Source organism: Eurosta solidaginis, chromosome 2 (genome assembly GCF_040869045.1).
Source record: "Eurosta solidaginis isolate ZX-2024a chromosome 2, ASM4086904v1, whole genome shotgun sequence".
Classification (NCBI taxonomy): Eukaryota; Metazoa; Arthropoda; class Insecta; order Diptera; family Tephritidae; genus Eurosta; species Eurosta solidaginis.
In genome coordinates this window covers 265199492-265221137 of record NC_090320.1, presented here as the reverse complement: position 1 = coordinate 265221137, position 21646 = coordinate 265199492, and the positions used below count along the sequence as shown (strand labels likewise).

Here is a 21646-nt window from a genome sequence, read left to right as displayed (position 1 = left end):
AAATCAAGAAGAGCACGACGCAAATTGGAAGAGAAGCTCGGCCTTAGATCTCTTCGGAGGTTATCGCGCCTTACATTTATTTTTTTTATTTAAGTGAGTGAAAATTGTAACTTTGCCTTTGAAGTGATAGTGATGTCGACGGGTAGTATCGAAGGAAGTATGAGCTGTACAGCTTTACCCAAAGATGAAGATAGTACAAAGAGTAAAAGCACTGGGGCTTCTCTGGCCAACTCACGTTATTCGAATAGAGCAAAACGTTCCGGCCAAGAAAGTGGCACAATGGAAACCCGTATTTGTATATATAGGAGGAGAGGAGACCACCACTGATTTGGAAGAGGCAGGTGGAGGGAGGCTACATTGCCTTTCGTGCTCCCGATCGGCCTAGGATGCAGATGATATACAAAAAAGATAAAAATAAACTTGTTGATTTAGTTAAATAAGTTAGCGTAATTCTGAAACAAAAACTTTTACATGAGGTTAGATAGTAGATTTACTTGACATAGTAGATACACGTGTACTTTGAGTTTAAAAATATTTCCTCATCATATCCATAAATTAAAGTATGCAATATGTTGTTAGCAACACCCGCAGCCGATAAACTCTTTTCTAATTTCGCTAAAAATATTCTTGCAAGTTAATGAGTAAATACCATTAAACGCACACTTACACATACTATTAACTTTACTTTTAACAGCCTTATCATTGACAATCAATTTTCATTATCAATGCCAGTGGAGGAAAAGCTGATAACAACAACGCAAAAAGCTCCCGTAATATAAGCTCTTGCATTATTCATTTCAAAATAACTCTCTTCTGGCATTTTATGTTGTCTCTTTTTAATTCATTCTATCCTTACTAAATGCTCTGCTCTCACTTTCACAGCGAACACCTGTGTGCTATGCTTGCTTGTGACTCATTTGTGTTCATTTTATGCTGCCTATACGTAGGCGCACTGCTCAACAATGAACACTGTGTGTGCTCATACACACACGCATACACGCAATTGCCATGCTATTTGCTGCATGACAGTTGTTTTTATTTACATTCAAGTTTCGGCTTGTTGCTCTACCAGTTTGCTGTTTATGATGGCAATTGCATATTATCCAGCCTTTATTTGTTGTTTGTTGAAACCACACCACTCTTCCGCTACAATCTGTTAACCCCCAGCATGCGCCACAACATAGTTGTCGAAATAAAAATGAAGCGTATGTATCGGCATATTACATCGTTTGAGCAACGAACAAATGCAGGAAGTTATGTGGTGCCTTCGCTCATACAATTCAGTTGATTGGCAACGCACTCGCCGGAAGGTACGAAACGATAAAGCGCTCGCGTTAATTTCTGTTTGCGTATGCATTTAAAGGAAATTTGCTATTCCATTGTGTGCTTTTGTATTTATGAATTCACACTACGTCGGAAATAAGCACACGTGCATGTGCAAATACAGACTTGTATATATAAATAAAAAAATAATACTTCACCTGCCTGATTAAACAGGTGATTTTTGTTTTTGCTGGTGGTGCAGTAATTTTGTGTTGTGTTTACTTTGTGCAGAATTATTTGCTTAAGCGCGCCAATTTTTTGTTGCTTTTGCAATTAATGCGTTCAAAGTGCAATTAAATAGTTAATGTGTTAAAGCTTCGCAAAAAGTAAAAAAAGTCGTGAATTGAAATTGATTTTTAAAAGTTAATGAGAAAATAAAACAATTACATCGTAAATTATATGTGCCACAAAACAATTTGTGAGAAAACAAACTTTGATTTATAAAGGGTTTTTGTGTATCAAGCAAGTAAAAGAAAAAAAGATTTCAAAAATATTCATAAAAAGTGTTAGTAAAAGAGTATACATACTCACACTCATATTCTTATAAAAAAAAATAATAATAAAATATACAGTTGTCAGCAAAAAATAGCAGTGGTAATCAAATTTCGTACATTAAATTTTTCTTTTTTACTTTCGATAATTTAAGAAATAAATCCATGAATTTTGTGTTTGGAAATATGTAAATTCCTCTCGAAGATGTTTCAAAAGTATTCGCGAAAATTTAACGAAAAAAAAAATGAACAAATGTAAGGCGCTAACTTCCGAAAAGATCTACGGCCGTGCTTCTCTTCCAATTTGCGTCGTGCTCCTCTTGATTTTCCCTACAAATTGGCCGGACGGGACCTACATGTTTTATGCCGACTCCGAACGGCATCTGCAAGGCAGATGAGTTTTCACTGAGAGCTTTTCGTGGCAGAAATACACCCGGAGCACTTGCCAAACATTGCAGAGGGGTGACCCCGCTTAGAAAAATGTTCTTCTAACTGAAAAATCTTATTTCTAAAATTTGATGTTGCTTTGCCCGGGGTGTGAACCCAGGGCATACGGTGTTGTAGGCGGGGTACGCTACCATCACACACGGTGGCCGAAAACAAAGCGGAAATTGCATTAAACGGTTAACCAGAATAAGCAATTTGGCTTACCACAGATATTCAAGAACAAGCAAGTAAGGACGGATTAACAAAAGGTCGATTAGTCTGAAAAATTCAGGAAAAGTGCAGAGCTATGCTCAAAATTTCGGTTATCCAATATAAGTTGCTACACACTTCTAGCTACTAAATCAGTACCATTGAACTTATTTAGGTATCTGTTCGCTGTAATATGTTGTTACACTGAAAGAAAAAGACTGATAAAATCAAACGAAATACGGGTCAATTCAACCGAAATTTCTGTTAATTTTTATCCATCGCAACAAGATGGTGAATCAACTGCGCACAAATCTTTGATTCGTAATTGACCGTTTTAGTAGTCAAATGAACAAAAAAAGTTGTTGAAACAAATTTGTACGAAAGTACCTATGTTGCCATATAAATAAATAAATGTAGGGCGTGACAACCTCCGAAGAGATCTAAGGCCGAGCTTCTCTTCCAATTTGCGTCGTGCCCCTCTTGATTTTCCTTACAAATTGGCCGGACTGGACCTACATGTTTTATGCCGACTCCGAACGGCATCTGCAAGGCAGATGAGTTTTCACTTAGAGTCTTTCGTGGCAGAGATACACTCACAGCGCTTGCCAAACACTGCCAAGGGGCGACCCCGCTTAGAAAAAATTTTTTCTAATTGAAAAACCTTATTTCTAAACGTTTGATGTTGCTTTGCCCGTGGTGTGAACCCAGGGCATTCGATGTGGTAGGCGGGGCACGCTACCATAACACGACGATGGCACTTACTAACCGAAAGTCAATTGGGCTTACATCAAATATGCTGGCACACATTAAACATTATACATTTTATTATTTTTTTTTATTAAACGCACTTTCACCAAATTTTATATTTTATGATTTATTTAGTTTATAGGTTTGAACTTCGTTTTGCAAATAGAAATGAAAATAGTAGTCACAAAACTGATTCTCAATTCTTTCAGTTGCAGCTCAGCTTATTCTCAATTTCTTCTCTAGAATGTAGTTGCCTCATTTGATTGTTTCGAACAAAACTTGCAGTATAAATGTTTGACATAATATTTTAAATAGAGAAATTTATGTTATAGGAAAGTAAAGAATCAAATCGCTAGAAGGTAATTCACCACTGGAGTAACTTTACATGTAATTCGGCAAGTTAAATTTTCGTCACACTTTAAGTTGAAACGATTCCAAAACAACTCAAACTTTTATTTTGTCGGAAACATCAACTTTAAAAAAGCATGTTTTTTTATTATCTTATTAAATTCGTTCGCGTGAGTGAAAATTCGTAAAAACTTGAACAAAATGTTACTAACTTTGGAAAAATCCTGTTCATTCAAACAAAACTTTTGCAACAAGAGGGCGCAATTTTGCATTTCGCTTTGAGGAGAAGTTGCAAAATTGTACCCGATAAATAGGTGTTCCGGTATCTCATAATTTTTTGCACAGTAAATTCAAAAAAAGGTTTTTTCGTTTTGTATTGATAACTGAAAAACTTGCTTTTTGTTGTTTCCCATTTTGTGTGTTTTTTCGAGTTGATAGTTTTCTTATTTTGGTGTTTTTTTTAACAAGTGGCACCATCGTCATAAGTACAAAGTAGAGAGCGCAGTGAGCGTAAAACTCTCTTTGAAATTTGCTCATGTAATGACTGTTGGTCGCTCTTGAAATAACATTGAGATCGGTTGTGTTAACAGGAAAATCAGTTATATTGACCAGGGATCTGTCAATTTTACAGAATTTTGTTAACTTAAGAGCGACAATTTCTCTTCTGTTGAAGTGACTAAACTAATTTGTTCCTTTGAGAAAGAAATCGGTCGAATTAACCATAATTCGATCAATTTCACCGAATCTCCGTTAAGTCAAGAACAACGGAACCGATTTGTTGATTTTACTAGCACCATTTCCTTCAGTGTATGGTAACGAGAAAGTTGATGAGATAATTGAAGTAAATCGTCATACTACTGTAATAAAATCAAACGTATATACGAAATTCATCACTCTTGTTCTGTACTATCGAACTATTACTACTAGAAATATTGTATAACTGCTTGATGACTCCCCTACAGCGTCCTAACGCTATAATTTGCTTTTGAAAATATACTCTTTATCCAAGTCGTGCATTTATTTATACTTTTTTTTATTTAGCGCATATTTTTACACAAGGATATTATAACTTTAATAGGATAACGGTAGTATGTAATGTATGTAATCGAGATAGATTTATACTTTCTTATATCAAAATTACCAAACAATTATCGATAGATATTTTCACTAAGCCATGTCCGTCCGTTCCATAGCAGAATAAATTGAGTAAAAATTGCTATAGGTTTACGAAATTTGGTACTCTGGCTTTTCTAGACACATAACATATTGATACTGAAAATGAGAGAAATGAAATAGTGCCTACTTTTTCGATATCGAAAATTGTAGAAGTACGATGATTTTTTATCAAAGACCGATAAAGTTTTATGTGTAAATTGAATTTTTGACAGATCCTTGGAAGAATTTTGGGAAATGGACGCGGCACCGTCAACATATAATACAAAGAAATAAAAAAGTCTTGTGGGACGTCAATTCTATTGTGTCTGAATTTGGCACGGACATTATCCTTACCATTATAATTCACTTAAAGAAAATGTTTAAAATCGGTTTCCGACCACGTCCACTTAAAAAAAAAATTGATTTCGAAATTTCGAAAAATTTAAAAATGGGGTTATTCATTACTGAAGATAAATAAGGTGGTGGAAACAAAAACTTAAATTTTGGAAAATTTTTGGAAAATTGCTATTTCGTAGGGTATTAAAATGTTAAAGACGTAAATTTAAAGATCCGCGAGTGGGACAGAATTAGAACTAGTATCGACGCTTAGTGCAATAGTTCTGCAATAGTTTGGAACTAGTGTCTTTCTCGGTAGTTTGTAATAAGCAGTTTGGAAGTATCTTTGTTGGTGATTAAAAGAAAAAATAAATTAATAAATAAAAATAAATTTTAGTATATAACAAGTAAGGAAGGTTAAGTTCGGGTGTAACCGAAAATTACATACTCAGTTGAGAGCTATGGTGACAACATAAGGGAAAATAACCATGTAGGAAAATGAACCGAGGGAAACCCTGGAATGTGTTTGTATGACATGTGTATCAAATGAAAGGCATTAAAGAGTTTTTTATGAGGGAGTGGGCCATAGTTCTATAGGTGGACGCCATTTAGGGATATCGCCATAAAGGTGGATCAGGGTTGACTCTAGAATTTGTTTGTTCGATATGGGTATCAAATGAAAGGTGTTAATGAGTATTTTAAAAGGGAGTAATCCTTAGTTCCATTGGTGGACGCCGTTTCGAGATATATCCATAAAGGTGGACCAGGGGTGACTCTAGAATTTATTTGTACAATATGGGTATCAAAAGAAAGGTGTTAATGAGTATTTTAAAAGCGAGTGACGCCGTTTCGAGATATCGCCATTAAGGTGGACCAGGGGAGACCCTAGAATTTGTTTGTACGATATGGGTATCAAAAGAAAGGTGTTAATGAGTATTTTAAAGCGGAGTAATCCTTAGTTCCATAGGTGGACGCCGTTTCGAGATATCGCCATAAAGGTGGACCAGGGGTGACTCTAGAATACGTTTGTACAATATGGGTATCAAACGAAAGGTGTTAATGAGTATTTTAAAAGGGAGTGGACCTTAGTTCTATTGGTGGACGCCGTTTCGAAATATCGCCATACAGGTGGAGCAGGGGTGACCCTAGAATTTGTTTGTACAATATGGGTATCAAAAGAAAGGTGTTAATGAGTATTTTAAAAGCGAGTGACGCCGTTTCGAGATATCGCCATTAAGATGGACCAGGGGTGACTCTAGAATACGTTTGTACAATATGGGTATCAAACGAAAGGTGTTAATGAGTATTTGAAAAGGGAGTGGGCCTTAGTTCTATTGCTGGACGCCGTTTCGAAATATCGCCATACAGGTGGACCAGGGGTGACCCTAGAATTTGTTTGTACAATATGGGTATCAAAAGAAAGGTGTTAATGAGTATTTTAAAAGCGAGTGACGCCGTTTCGAGATATCGCCATTAAGGTGGACCAGGGGAGACCCTAGAATTTGTTTGTACGATATGGGTATCAAAAGAAAGGTGTTAATGAGTATTTTAAATGGGAGTAATCCTTAGTTCCATGGGTGGACGCCGTTTCGAGATATCGCCACAAAGGTGGACCAGGGGATACCCTAGAATTTGTTTGTACAATATGGGCATCAAACGAATGGTGTTAATGAGCATTTTAAAAGGGAGTGGGCCTTAGTTCTATAGGTGGACGCCGTTTCGAAATATCGCCATAAAGGTGGACCAGGGGTGACTCTAGAATGTGTTTGTACGATATGGGTATCAAATTAAAGGTATTAATGAGGGTTTTAAAAGGGAGTGGTGGTTGTTGTATAGGTGGTCGCCTTTTCGAGATATCGCTATAAAGGTGGACCAGGGGTGACTCTAGAATGCGTTTGTACGATATGGGTATTAAATGAAAGGTGTTAAAGAGTATTTTATGAGGAAGTGGGCCATAGTTCTATAGGTGGACGCCATTTAGGGATATAGCCATAAAGGTGGATCAGGGTTGACTCTAGAATGCGTTTGTACGATATGGGTATCAAATGAAAGGTGTTAATGAGAGTTTTAAAAGGGAGTGGTGGTAGTTGTATATGTGTAGGCTTTTTCCAGATCGCGACCAAAATGTGGACCAGGGTGACCCAGAACATCATCTGTTGGATACCGCTAATTTATTTATATATGTAATACCTGCCAAGATTTTAAGGGTTTTTTATTTCGCCCTGCGGAACTTTTTCATTTTCTTCTACTTAATATGGTAGGTATCACAACCATTTTATAAAGTTTTTTCTAAAGTTATATTTCGTGTCAATAAACCAATCCAATTACCTCACCATGTTTCATCCCTTTTTTCGTATTTGGTATAGAATTATGGCATTTTTTTCATTTTTCCTAATTTTCGATATCGAAAAAGTGGGCGTGGTCATTGTCGGATTTCGTTCATTTTTCATACCAAAATAAAGTGAGTTCAAGTAAGTACGTGAACTAAGTTCATTAAAGATATGTCGATTTTTGCTGAAGTTATCGTGTTAACGGTCATGCGGAAGGACAGACGAACGACAGTGTATAAAAACTGGGCGTGGCATCAATCGATTTCGCCCGTTTTCACAGAAAACAGTTATCATCATAAAATCTATGCCCCTACCAAATTTCAAAAGGATTGGTTAATTTTTGTTCGACTTATGGCGTTAAAAGTATCCTAGACAAATTAAATGAAAAAGGGCGGAGCCACGCCCATTTTGAAATTTTCTTTTATTTTTGTATTTTTTGCACCATGTCATTACTGGAGTTGAATGTTGACATAATTTACTTATATACTGTAAAGATATTAAATTTTTTGTTAAAATTTTACTTAAAAAAAAAATTTTTTTAAATGTGGGCGTGGTCCTTCTCCGATTTTGCTAATTTTTATTAGGCGTACATATAGTAATAGGAGTAACGTCCCTGCCAAATTTCATCATGATATTTTCAACGACTGACAAATTACAGCTTGCAAAATTTTAAATTACCTTCTTTTAAAAGTGGGCGGTGCCACGCCCATTGTCCAAAATTTTACTAATTTTCTACTCTGCGTCATAAATTCAACTCATCTACCAAGTTTCGTCGCTTTATCTGTCTTTGGTAATGAATTATCGCACTTTTATGGTTTTACGAAATTTTCGATATCGAAAAAGTGGGCGTGGTTATAGTCCGATATTGTTCATTTTAAATAGCAATCTGAGGTGAGTGCTCAGGAACCTACGTACCAAATTTCATCAAGATACCTCAAAATTTACTCAAGTTATCGTGTTAATGGCCATGCGGAAGGACAGACGGACGACTGTGTATAAAAACTGGGCGTGGCATTAACCGATTTCGCCCGTTTTCACAGAAAACAGTTAGCATCATAAAATCTATGCCCCTACCAAATTTCAAAAGGATTGGTTAATTTTTGTTCGACTTATGGCGTTAAAAGTATCCTAGACAAATTAAATGAAAAAGGGCGGAGCCACGCCCATTTTGAAATTTTCTTTTATTTTTGTATTTTGTTGTACAATGTCATTACTGGAGTTGAATGTTGACATAATTTACTTATATACTGTAAAGATATTAAATTTTTTGTTAAAATTTTACTTTAAAAAAAATTTTTTTTAAAAGTGGGCGTGGTCTTTCTCCGATTTTGCTAATTTTTGTTAGGCGTACATATAGTAATAGGAGTAACGTCCCTGCCAAATTTCATCATGATATCTTCAATGACTGACAAATTACAGCTTGCAAAAATTTTAAATTACCTTCTTTTAAAAGTGGGCGGTGCCACGCCCATTGTCCAAAATTTTACTAATTTTCTATTCTGCGTCATAAATTCAACTTATCTACCAAGTTTCGTCGCTTTATCTGTCTTTGGTAATGAATTATCGCACTTTCTCGGTTTTACGAAATTTTCGATATCGAAAAAGTGGGCGTGGTTATCGTCCGATATCCTTGATTTTAAATAGCGATCTGAGATGAGTGCTCAGGAACCTACATACCAAATTTCATCAAGTTAGCTCAAAATTTACTCAAGTTATCGTGTTAACGGACGGACGGACGGACGGACGGACGGACGGACGGACATGGCTCAATCAAATTTTTTTTCGATCCTGATTATTTTGATATATGGAAGTCTATATCTATCTCGATTCCTTTATATATGTACAACCAACCGTTATCCAATCAAACTTAATATACTCTGTGAGCTCTGCTCAACTGAGTATAAAAATAGAACAGACTTACTTTAAAACATAAGTTATGAAAGTTACTTAATATGATTTCTCCGTTTCCTAATCACATGCGAACCCAGTCTATTTGAAGTCTTTATTGATGGATGATTTTAATCTAACATACCATACCTAAATTTTAACACTTCTTATCAAAGTCACATTTACCTGCACCATTCTAGAAAAGCTATAACAAAGCTTGTGAATATACCTCCTCTATCACAATTATGTATCTTTTGAATTGCTCATTTTACTTAATGTTAGTTGAGTGTTCATTATTCATGTCGAGCTCACAAAATTACTTATTGATTAATGCTGTTTTGTCGTTTGTGAAAAGTTCTAAAAATAAGAAAAAAAATGTCTGTTATTTAGTCCATTCTGCGAATGTCTAGACACATTTTTAGGTACATAGATATATGTGCAGAGATTGTATCTACAAACAGGTAACAACAGCAAACAAAACTTTTAAACTAACTGCCAAATTTTATAAATCGATAAATGAAGTTTTGGATTACTAAATTGTTTGCTTTGCGAAATCTCCTTGTATGCCAAACTTGCCATAACCACAGAAACTACGCAAACTGAAAAAAGAGATCAAGTGTAATATAAGAAAAAAGTAAGTGGTGCTATATTAACACGTTTATTGCTTTTGCGATGCGAAGTTCTTTCATACCGCATAAATTTATTTGACTTTTAACTTTCTTTCAATGGTTTATTGTTATTGTTTTTTCATTTTTCAATTTCTCTTCAAAAAAGCTAGCAGTGTTTTGCACGTACACAAATATACAAAAATTTATGAAGCTCGTATAGGGCAAATCAACTGTTGCTACTATCAAGCCAATTTGCTTGTTTTTGTTTTATACCCTGCTGCTATTTTCATAACTTTGCTGTTCTATGGCTCATACGAGAGCAAAACTTTGCATGTCAAATACACATTTGCTTTGGGAAGAGGAATACGTCCTGATCATTATTATTATACCCAGCTGTACTTGTACACAGGATATTATAACTTTGATTGGATAAAAGTTGGTGGTACAGGCATAAAGTAATCGAGACATGTAGATGTAGACTTCCATAAATCAAAATCATCAGTATCGAAAAAAAAGTTTGATTAAGCCATGTCCGTCTGCCCATCTATCTGTCTTTTGACACGATAACTTGAGCAAATATTAAGATAAATAAAATAAATGTAAGGCGCGATAAACTGCGAAAAGATTTTAGGCCGAGTTTCCCTTCCAATTTACGTCGTGCTCTTTTAAATTTTTCCTACAAATTGGCGGAACTGGACATACTTGTTTTATGCCGATTCTGTACGGCATCTGCCTAGCTAGATTAGTTTTAATTGAGAAGCTTTTAATGGCAGAAATACACTCGGAGTGCTTGCCAAACACTGCCGAGGGTCGACCTCGTTTAGAAAAAATTTTTTTTTACCATCACACCACGGCTGCCGCCATTAAGAAATCTTCATAAAATTCGGTTAACGGGCTTATCTGCGCCCAGAATAGATTTTTATTGAAAACGAGCGAAATGGAACGACAACCACGCCCACTTTTTCGATATCGAAAATTTAGAAAAATGAAACAAATTAGATGCTTCAAAAACGAATATCGCTAAACTAAAGAAATTTTTTAGGTGGATTGTTTTTATGACGCAAAATATATAATTAGAAAAATTATGGATTATGAGCCTTGCACCACCAACATTAAGAAACTGAAAATTTGGAAATAAAACAAGCCGTAAATCAATAGCCTTTAAAGATATTACATTGAAATTTGGAAGAGAAACTATCCTCGCCAAATTACATACACTGGGAGAAGATAGTAAAAAGCGGTTAAAGCCCACGCCCACTTTACCTAATGTTAAGTTTACCTTAACAAAGTTTAACTTAACTCTATGGTATTTAACCATATTTCACAGATATTCTACCACATTAGTGGTAGGGTTGAGCTAATAACTAAACTTAAATAAACTTTGAAAATTGGCGTGACCCGCCCCGTTTTTGTAACTCTTTTCAAAATACATTTAATGCCATAAATCGAACCAAAATCCCCCAATCCGAACGAAATTTGGTATAAAAATTGTTTTTATGGCTACAACTGTTTACTCTCAAAATTATTAAAATCGCCTGAATGCCTTGCGCAGCCTTATAAACATACAAAGTAAACAACAACAGCGTTTCAAGTGCACAGCTGGGTATGTAATATTAAGTTTCACCCGAACTTACCTTTCATACTTATTTTTCACTTATTTTTGTAGACGCTTTCGACCGTTTCGTAACAGGTCACCGCTATATTTCTTGCACGGAAAATTTATAAATTTGTATAGGCATGAAGCAAAGGCAAAAGGCGTCCAACGTTGGACAATTCTTTTAACCTTCTATTCAGCCTTAATATAGAAAAGAAAAAAAAAATAAAAAACTAAAATATTTACCTTACACGAGGAATTGCTTTAGCTTACGTCTGTGTATATATCTTCGTGCAGGCAAACCACGCACTTTTTCAGCCAGTTATTTACCTTACGCTCATTTTTTATAAATTTCTCCTTCACTTATTTCATTCCCAATTTTGATATCTGCTATTCGGCACTTTTTTCCTCTTTTTCTGTTTATTTATTTTATTTCGTTTTATATACCAATATTGTTTGGTTGCATTTATTCGGTTTGCTCAAATCAAATATTTGTTTAAATTTGCAGATTTTAAGATAAACCCGATTTTGAAAAGCGCTTGAGTAAAGAGAAACATAATTAAAGATTTATTTTTTAATTTCAGGAGTCTATCTTGGGCTCTGGTAGAGATAAAGGTTCGTTCAGATCCCTGATCCACAAGAGCTCGTAGTTTAAAAATTTCTCCTTTATGCTCTACGGGAACGATAGCCGTGGGTAAAATTATTTCACAATCGTTTTCGGAATAAAACGATTGCACTTGGCTTTTCTGCGAGCATGAAGGGCTTTCATCCAGAGCATTGGCTTGATCGGGAGTATTACCGGGTGAGACTGTGGAATTCGTGGTGGTGGCTTGTGAGGCTGTCCTTTGCAATCGTGAGGGTTGTCTTTTCGGCACTTGAGATGTGTCTTCGTGAAGCACTGAGTTGTGCCGATCTTGACATTGATTGCAAGTTTGAGTACTGGAACAGTCTTTCAATATGTGTGACTGAGAGAGGCAATTGAAACACATATTGTTTTCTCTCACAAACCTTCTGCGATCAGAGGTCGACAGCTTCTTAAATTTGAAGCAACTTATAAGGGGGTGAGATGAGGTTTTACACATAGCGCACTTGTACATTGTTCGCTGCTCTGTCATATGAGATTGGGTGTGGGAGGTCGATCTATTTTGAAAGGGATGCGACTGTTGGGGTTTAAATGGCGGCCTAGTTTGAGGAGGAGTGAATTTACTTTTACTTGGGCGCCATTGATCAACTCTTTCTACCACTTCGTATCGCGTTGTGAGGAACTGGTCCATTTGGGACCAGTTGGGAAGTTCTCTTCTTGAGGTTAGAGATTGCTCCCACAACGTGACTGTATTTTCTGGGAGTTTAGAGGTAACCAGATAAATAAGTATGGGGTCCCAGTTATCTGTGGAGACTTGTTGCGTGGCGAGAATTTGAAGGCAATTATTTACCGACGATTGCAACCTTTGAATGTCTTCACTGTTTTCGGTAGTGATAGTTTTTAAGTTCATCAGGGCCCGTATTTGGTTATCTACGAGAACTCGTCTGTTCTCGTATCGGGCCTTTAGGGCTTCCCACGCTAAGGCAAAGTTGTCGTCAGTCAAGGGAAATTGGTTGACTATTTGAGCTGCCTTTCCTTGGGTTTTGTATCTGAGGTGATACAATTTTTGCGCTTGGGAGAGTTTCGGGTGGTTAATATAAACGGCTGTGAACATGTCACGAAATGAGGGCCATTTTTCATAACCACCATAAAATATTTCGGTATCGCAGGGAGGGATTTTTAGCGAAATACCGGAGTTATCGGGTGGACCTGTTGTGACGGTAGGGGGAGCGGGGGCATTTGCTTGTTTAAGCAACTGAATCCATAGGTCGCTGGTTCATATCCGGCTCGAAGGACCATGTCTAAGCTTTGGGCAATTGAGGGCGAGCAGTTTAATAAGAGTTATAAATGAGTAATTTTATGTGCTTGTAAGCGTATGAGTCGTGGCACAGTGGCTGACGTACCCGACCAAACGCCCGGGGTTGCGGGTTCAACTCCCACCAAGCATTCCTTTTTTTAAATTTTTAAATTATTATTATTAATGGACTGTATTGAGTTTATGGGGTTTTTGATTTAATGTATTCCATTTATTGAGTTGGGTAGTTTTAGTGTTATTGGTGTATTTAAGTCATGGGAGGATGCATAGCATCAGTACACCTTTATTTATTTAATATGGGGGCGAGCACTGGGAGGCTCTGAGGCTTCGCTCTACTGAGCCACCTCATCCTCTATTTGAAGAACCCTTTAAAATGTGATATGGAGGCGAGCACGGGACGGCTCTGAGGTATTGGCACCCCATTTTCTACAAGAAAAACCTCTATTTATTTAATTTGGGGCGAGAGTTGGGCACTCTGAGGTTTCGCTCTAATGAGCCACCTCATCTTCTATTTGAAGAACCCCTTCAAAGTGTGATATGGAGGCGAGCACTGGGCTCTGATGTATTAGCACACCATCCGAAGAACCTCGCTTTTAATTAAAAAACTCAAACTATGTCTTTAGAATATTTCACTAACCAGTTGAGAATTACAAGCACACTCAATGGCATCTACATATGTTTCTTTCGTCAAAACAGGGACGGCTTTGGGGAAAGTTTCCTCTACATCTTTGGCCAGTTGGTGAAGAGTACGTATGGCGAGGTAGGGGGCACAGTTCACACCAAATGTGACTGTTTTCAGACGATAGTCTTTTATGGGGTCGCTCGGAGATGAGCGAAAGACGATCCTCTGATAGTCTCTGTCGTCTTCATGCATTATGATTTGACGATACATTTTTTCTACGTCTCCGTTAAAAACAAATTGGTAGGTACGCCACTTGAGAATCAGAAGCATCAGATCGGGCTGGAGGGTAGGGCCGGTATACAGAACGTCGTTGAGCGCATGTCCAGATGCCGACTTCTTTGAGGCGTTAAACACGACCCGCACCTTTGATGTCTTTTTCTCGGGTTTGACAACTGCGTGATGAGGAAGATAAAATGAGAGGCATTTTCCTCCGTCAAATTTTTCATAGGAGCCGGTTTCCTCCATATGATCGAGGGTGAGGTATTCTTCTAGAACACTATCATATTGAGTCTTTAAATCCCCTTTCTTCTGCAGACTTCTCTCCATTCCAAGAAACTGGCTTAGAGCTGAAGACCGAGAGTGGGATAATGAGATTGACTCTGGGAAGCTGGGTTTAAACGGCAGCCTTACGATATAACGACCGTTATCATCGCGTGAGGTTGTGGCTGCATAGAAATTTTCGCAAAACTCGTCTTCTGGGATTATTTGGGGTTTGGTGGGAACTTCCTCCAATTCCCAGAATTTACGCAATAGCGAGTGAAGATCTTCGTTCGACACTTCTGACACTTGCATGCAGAAAGCGTTTACCAACACAGGAGCTCTACCGCTCAGAATCCATCCAAAAATAGTTTTCTGCGCTAGAAGATGGGGGGAAAGTTTCTCAACGCCATTTTGGATGATTTGCGGTATTACATCACTGCCTAGGACGAGATCTATTTGCGAGGGGGAGTGACAGTTCGAGTCTGCGAGGTTGAGGTGTGCCCATTTTGCTTGAAGCTCGCTAGTGAGCTTAAGCGAGGGGAGCATTTTTGTTAGCCGGGGTAATACTATTGCCTCTGCACTTATTCTGGTTTTGAAATCGGGGGATACCAAAGTCAGAGAGCACAATTTGTTTGAGGTCTGAACTACCTTGCCGCCCATCCCTGATATTTCAAATCTAGAGGGTTTGAATGGGAGTTTGAGTCTATCTTGGGCTCTGGTAGAGATAAAGGTTCGTTCAGATCCCTGATCCACAAGAGCTCGTAGTTTAAAAATTTCTCCTTTATGCTCTACGGGAACGATAGCCGTGGGTAAAATTATTTCACAATCGTTTTCGGAATAAAACGATTGCACTTGGCTTTTCTGCGAGCATGAAGGGCTTTCATCCAGAGCATTGGCTTGATCGGGAGTATTACCGGGTGAGACTGTGGAATTCGTGGTGGTGGCTTGTGAGGCTGTCCTTTGCAATCGTGAGGGTTGTCTTTTCGGCACTTGAGATGTGTCTTCGTGAAGCACTGAGTTGTGCCGATCTTGACATTGATTGCAAGTTTGAGTACTGGAACAGTCTTTCAATATGTGTGACTGAGAGAGGCAATTGAAACACATATTGTTTTCTCTCACAAACCTTCTGCGATCAGAGGTCGACAGCTTCTTAAATTTGAAGCAACTTATAAGGGGGTGAGATGAGGTTTTACACAAAGCGCACTTGTACATTGTTCGCTGCTCTGTCATATGAGATTGGGTGTGGGAGGTCGATCTATTTTGAAAGGGATGCGACTGCTGGGGTTTGAATGGTGGCCTAGCTTGTGGGGTGGCTTTAAATTTATTTGGTCGCCATTGATCGACTCGCTCTACGACTTCATATCGAGTTGTGAGGAACTGGTCCATTTGGGACCAGTTAGGAAGTTCTCTTCTTGAAGTCAGAGACTGCTCCCATAACGTGACTGTATTTTCAGGGAGTTTAGAGGTCACGAGATAAATAAGTATGGGGTCCCAGTTATCTGTGGACACCTGTTGCGTGGCGAGAATCTGAAGACAATTATTTACTGAGGATTGCAACTTTTGTATATCTTCACTGTTTTCCGTGGTGATCGTTTTTAAGTTCATTAGGGCCCGTATTTGATTATCTACGAGAACTCGTCTGTTCTCGTATCGGGCCTTTAGGGCTTCCCACGCTAAGGCAAAGTTGTCGTCAGTCAAGGGAAATTGATTGACTATTTGAGCTGCCTTTCCTTGGGTTTTGTATCTGAGGTGATACAATTTTTGCGCTTGGGAGAGTTTGGGATGGTTAATATAAACGGCTGTGAACATGTCACGAAATGAGGGCCATTTTTCATAACCACCATAAAATATTTCGGTATCGCAGGGAGGGATTTTCAGCGAAATACCGGAGTTGTCAGATGGAGCTGGTGTGACGGTAGGGGGAGCGGGGGCATTTGCTTGTTTAAGCAAGTGAAGCTGGTCTTCTATCTGGGCTTTTGTGTCTTCGTATGCTATGAGACAGGACCTGTATATGCTATTAGCAGATGTTGGAAAATCTTCGGGCAGGTCCTGATCTGGGGTTTCGACAATCTTATCGAAGACGGTTTGAACTCTATTCCAGAATTTTTCTATATTCGAGTTTTTTATTTTGAGTGAGGACTCCGTGTTGTCTTGGAGCGACGTCGACCTAAACCGAGCACAATATTCCAAAAAATTGTCCGTTTCGGATGTAAATTTTTTGGGGGCAGACGAGATTTTAAATTTTTTAACTCCTTGAGTTTTGGAGCCACCTTTTTTGGTTTCATCGTCACTCATTTTTGAGCTTTGTTTTATGTCGCTTAGAGTTGAGAATTAATAAAATTTAACTAAGAGAGAAAAAACTTTTTTTTTTTGAATAGAGAGTATTTATTTGCTTTTAACTATGTGTGAGGGAGTTACGTTTATATTCACGTTAAATAGCAAGAGAGAATACTTTTCAAAACCAAAAAAAAGTTTTTAAGTTAAATTTATTTGAGGGTGAGACTGAGAAAATTTTACCACTGTGCTGCGTTTGCACTATATTTAATATATGTATATGAGGGTGGTTTAAATATACGTGGGAAAAATTATGTGAGATATATGTATATATACGTATTAAAAGTATCTCGGGGGTAAATTATTATAATTTTGATACGTATGAGATTATCTAAAAATGTGTATTTTTTTTTTTTTTTGTGTGACTTAGAGGAGTCTTATTTAGCTTCGATTTGTTGGACTGTAGGGGCTTGGAGGAGAGAGAAATTAGTAGCTTATCGAAATTCTTAATGGGGATTGAGAATTTATAGCGTGCAAATTTAATGCGAGAAAAGTGCTATAATACGCACTGCACCACTCTTGTACCACTGTTCACGATATTTTATTTCACCGCTTATGTCGTTTTCTTTCTTTTGTATATCCGTATGTATGTATACGCAAGTATGGAGATTTGAAAATATTTTTTGCGTTTCGTATTAATTTAAATTGGGAAAAATCAGAAGTTAGCAGAGGTTGTGCAATATATTTAATTAACGACAAGAGATATTTTAATTTAAAATGAGGAAATTTTAAATTATTAAGAGATTTGTCGCATTAAAATATAAGGGGTGCTTTTAGCAAGTGTGCCCACTGTAGCTAACTACTGAGTTTTTCTTATTTTGCTTTGCACATATACCGTACTGATTTTTGCAATATGGGGTTATTGCTATATGTATATATATATATATATATACGAAATGGTATGTGCAATTTTAGTGGGAACTTGAGAAAATTTGGCGGGAAATGAGGATTATTGGCGGGAAATTCTAATCCTCGAAAATGAAAATTGCCTTGATTTTTCTCTTTTATGTATATTTTTCCGTGTTTAGGGTGTATTCAAATGTCATTTAATACTCACGGTTTTTTGGCAAATGGGTATTTTTTGTTTTTCCTGCGCTGGTTTCCCTAGTGGCGTCGAAGGACCACTTGTCAAGCTCTGTTTCCTCCCTCAGATTGAAAGCCCACCCTCTCGGGCAAACCCGGAGAATTCGTAGCTACTCTCAAACCACCTCTGACCACTCTTACCACATCACCGTCACTAATATGTCGTATTTTGCAACATAATGCCAGCTGAAATCCCCTGTATCAGTATTTCTCTCCACTAAAATACTTTTACAACTGTAATTACAGATCGCTATGGATCGTGCAAATCAGTCGTCGTCACGAAGACCAGTGCGGTCGGAGATCGTTGCTCCCAACCGCGCCAATGAATCACGCAGCTCGACACTTATAACGGATTACCGACGGTGCCGCATATGCACCCGTCAGCACGCTCTTCGGAACTGCGTCATATTCAAAAAAATGAAACCACCCCAGAGATGGATGCTTGCACGAGCCCATGAGTTTTGCCTGAATTGCTTGGCATTATCTCACATCACCAGCGAGTGCAGCTCATACGACAGATGCCGGATCTGTGGAGCGCGACATCACTCCCTACTCCATCGGCGGGACGCTACCCCAAGCGCCCAGCGCGCCATCCAGGCACCCCGGCCTGGCAGATCCGCCGTACCGGCACCCCCTGCCGCCACCGGGCAATCCCGTTCTCGCCCGGGAAACAACATTCCCTCAGCAGCACCCAGCATCGCACGACGCACCATTCGATGCACCGCACAAGGGCTGCAAACCGCCAACGCTAGAGGAAGAGTGTCCCAAATCCTCGTTCGAGATGCATTGCGGACCCTTAAGGAGCTACAGGAGGCTCTAGCCGCTGAACGCGCCTAGGGCGGGGACGATGTTTGAGCGACTGTCGTAGTCGCCAACAGCCAACCCTTCTATTTAATAGAAATTAGGCTTAAGGAAACCTAAACCTGAATTTACCTGAATTTTATATTGAATTTATTGATATATGTACCTTTTACGTATAAGTACGCATTCTGAATTATTTGCACGTACAAATACGTAATATCATATTACGTACATATTTATTAAACTTAAGAATTTGAAATGTTTGTATTTTACGCTAACACGCGAGCGTATTTCACCTCTCTGGCAACCCCAACAATGGGTTGACAGATGTGACTATGTACGTACATACATACATTTATATTATTGTTTTGACACTTCTTTTTATTATTTATTCGAAATTTTCTCCATTCGGTGTGACACAAAAATTTGTAAAGTCTCTTTTTAAAGAAAATACATTAAAAGAAATAGTTTCACTGCATAATATTATTTATTTGATTTGGTGAGGTGATCACGGAAAATAAGCAATTATTGAAGTGAAAATCAGTATAAGAATCCTCGTTGAACATTAATAACTTTTTTATGGTGCATAACTCTTGATGAATCTGGACTAGTAAGCTATATGCGAAGTGAAGTCCTAAGTGTTAACAGCCTTATTTGCTAGCTTGAACCAACGTTATATGCAATATCTATACGGCCGCTATAATAGTAGAAATAAAGCATAAGTTAGCTTTTACACAATTTTTAGCCGAACCCGCTGCAGACCAACTGAACGCCATATTATCCAGCTCAGGAGCCACCGCCACCAACTTCAACCGCCTGCAACATCCAAGCGCCATATCACAACCACCATCATCGCCACCACAGCTACATCCCACAGCAGAAATCAAAGCAGGTAAATTTTGTACTTCCAGCTCCCTAAACAGTAAGTGTAATTTGTTTGGAAACAAATAAATAGCAATCCTTAGAAACAAATTTCCCGTTTTTTAAAGAACCATTTATTATCAATTTAGTAGACGCACTTCCGATTAGTTGACCGTTTCATGACGGCAAAAGAAAGAAAAAAAAATGGTTGTTGTTTGAAAGGATTTAAAATTTGTTCCTCTCTTTTGATTTCCTTTTTTATTTATTACTCTTTATTGCCGTTGTTATTGGGATGTATGGTTACGGGCTTGATTTTGTAACGCGCGATTTATGTACGTGCGGTGTAAAAGAATTGCTTACGGACATGCAACAAACAGGTGTGACTAATTAGCTGAAGGAAAATTTAGCCCTCTTTTTGTTAGTGCTAAAGTCTTAAGACGTATTATAGTATAAAAGTGTTGGTTTTAGAATGAATAATGAAATAGGCTGTTGGAAGATAAAAAACATATTAAATTAAGGACTCTCAGTGGATTATAACATTGTCTCTCACAAATCCACTCAAACATTCAATTAATCATATTATGTAGATAAGAAAATGTGTAAATGTTGTTATTTTTCCTTTTTACACTATAGTCAAAAACACTTCTCACCCAATAGAAAACTGGTAACAAGCACCATTAAAGTACAAGCCCGACCATCTCGGGAACGATTTAGTGTGACTACATTTAACCATCTAGGACAAACCGCCCCCCAACCCCTACTTCCATGAGGAACTTGAGGTCACCAGAGCCTCGGCTGCTAAACAAGTGGTATCCGAAATGTGCAGTTTAAGTTGACAATTGGGTTGACAAAGCTATAAATTACGCTGGCAATCCTTTGTAAGGGTTACGCTGCAGAAACCCTTGAATAATTTGGGTATTTAAGTCGCCTCTTTCAACAAGCATACCTGCTGCGCAAATACTCTAAGCCGCCTATTATGCTGAACGTATTCGACTCTCCAGAAGAAATTTCCAAGATAGATATTTAGCTTGTTCTTATACTTAATGTTGCCTAACAGCGAATCGTTAAACAAATGAAAGCCAGTTCTACCGTTACAACGAACCAATATAAAAATGTTCAAGGGAGCTAATAAGCTTGGACATAAGCTTAGTTTCTCAGTTAGTTGTTTATGAGCTAATTGGATGCTATTTACTTAAAAAAGACATAAATATTGAGATATCTTATTAAAATTTGGTATATGTGTTCCTTTCCACGCCCGATTTTACATATAAATATATAAAATTCTGGAAAACACAAAAAACCTGATTATTTAGTGAATAATACACCTAGAATGTTGAAAATTGATGTGTGGACTTATACTGAGACACTTGATACAAATAAAAAATGAGCGTGGCACCGCCTACTTGTGGAAAATCAATTTTACAAATATTATTAATCATAAATCAAAAAGAGTTAAACCTATCATTAAAAAATTCGAAAGAAAATGCTTTTAGTATAAAAAATATTTCAAAGAAAAATCAACGAAATCGGTTGGGACGAAGGTCACTTTTGTATAAAAGATTTTTAAGTGGAGTGTTGATGAATAAAATAAGGTATATATTTGCAATATAAGCTTGATATCAATGGTGTTTCATTTCCGAAGTGAAATTATAACAAGAAAAAGAAAAATTTTTAATTTTTGAAAAAGGGAGTGGCACTGCCCCTTTTATGGTAAAGAAATTTTCTATGTTTCGGGAGCCATAACTCAAATCAAAATCAACGTATCGTAATAATATTGAGAATAAATCTTTTCCTTATAGCAGGAAATATTTGTAAAGAAAATGGACGAGGTGGGCTAAGGACCACGCCCACAATCATATAAAAGAATTTTAAAAGGTTTGTAGACGAATATAATAAGCCACACCTTTGCGAAAAAGTATTTAATATCAATGGTGTTTTACTTTCGAAATGGATTTATAACAAAAAATTAGAAGACTGAAAGATTTTTAAAAATGGGCGTGGCACTGCCACTTTTTCGACTGAGCAATTTTCTATGTTTCGGTAGTCAGAAAA

General features: G+C 37.5%; 1 protein-coding gene across 4 annotated transcripts in view; it reads left to right on the top strand.

Annotated features, from left to right (window-relative positions):
- Positions 1-1321: 1321 nt before the first annotated feature.
- The window catches only part of LOC137240890 (uncharacterized), a 144637-nt gene continuing 124312 nt past the window's right edge, over positions 1322-21646 (top strand). For 2 of the 4 annotated variants that reach the window (XM_067767825.1, XM_067767824.1), the window contains exon 1: positions 1322-1497. The gene's annotated coding sequence lies outside the window, so the exon portion shown is untranslated. Of the gene's footprint in view, positions 1498-1580; positions 1918-21646 lie in introns of those variants that run through there. The other 2 variants (XM_067767823.1, XM_067767827.1) reach the window with 2 other exon arrangements.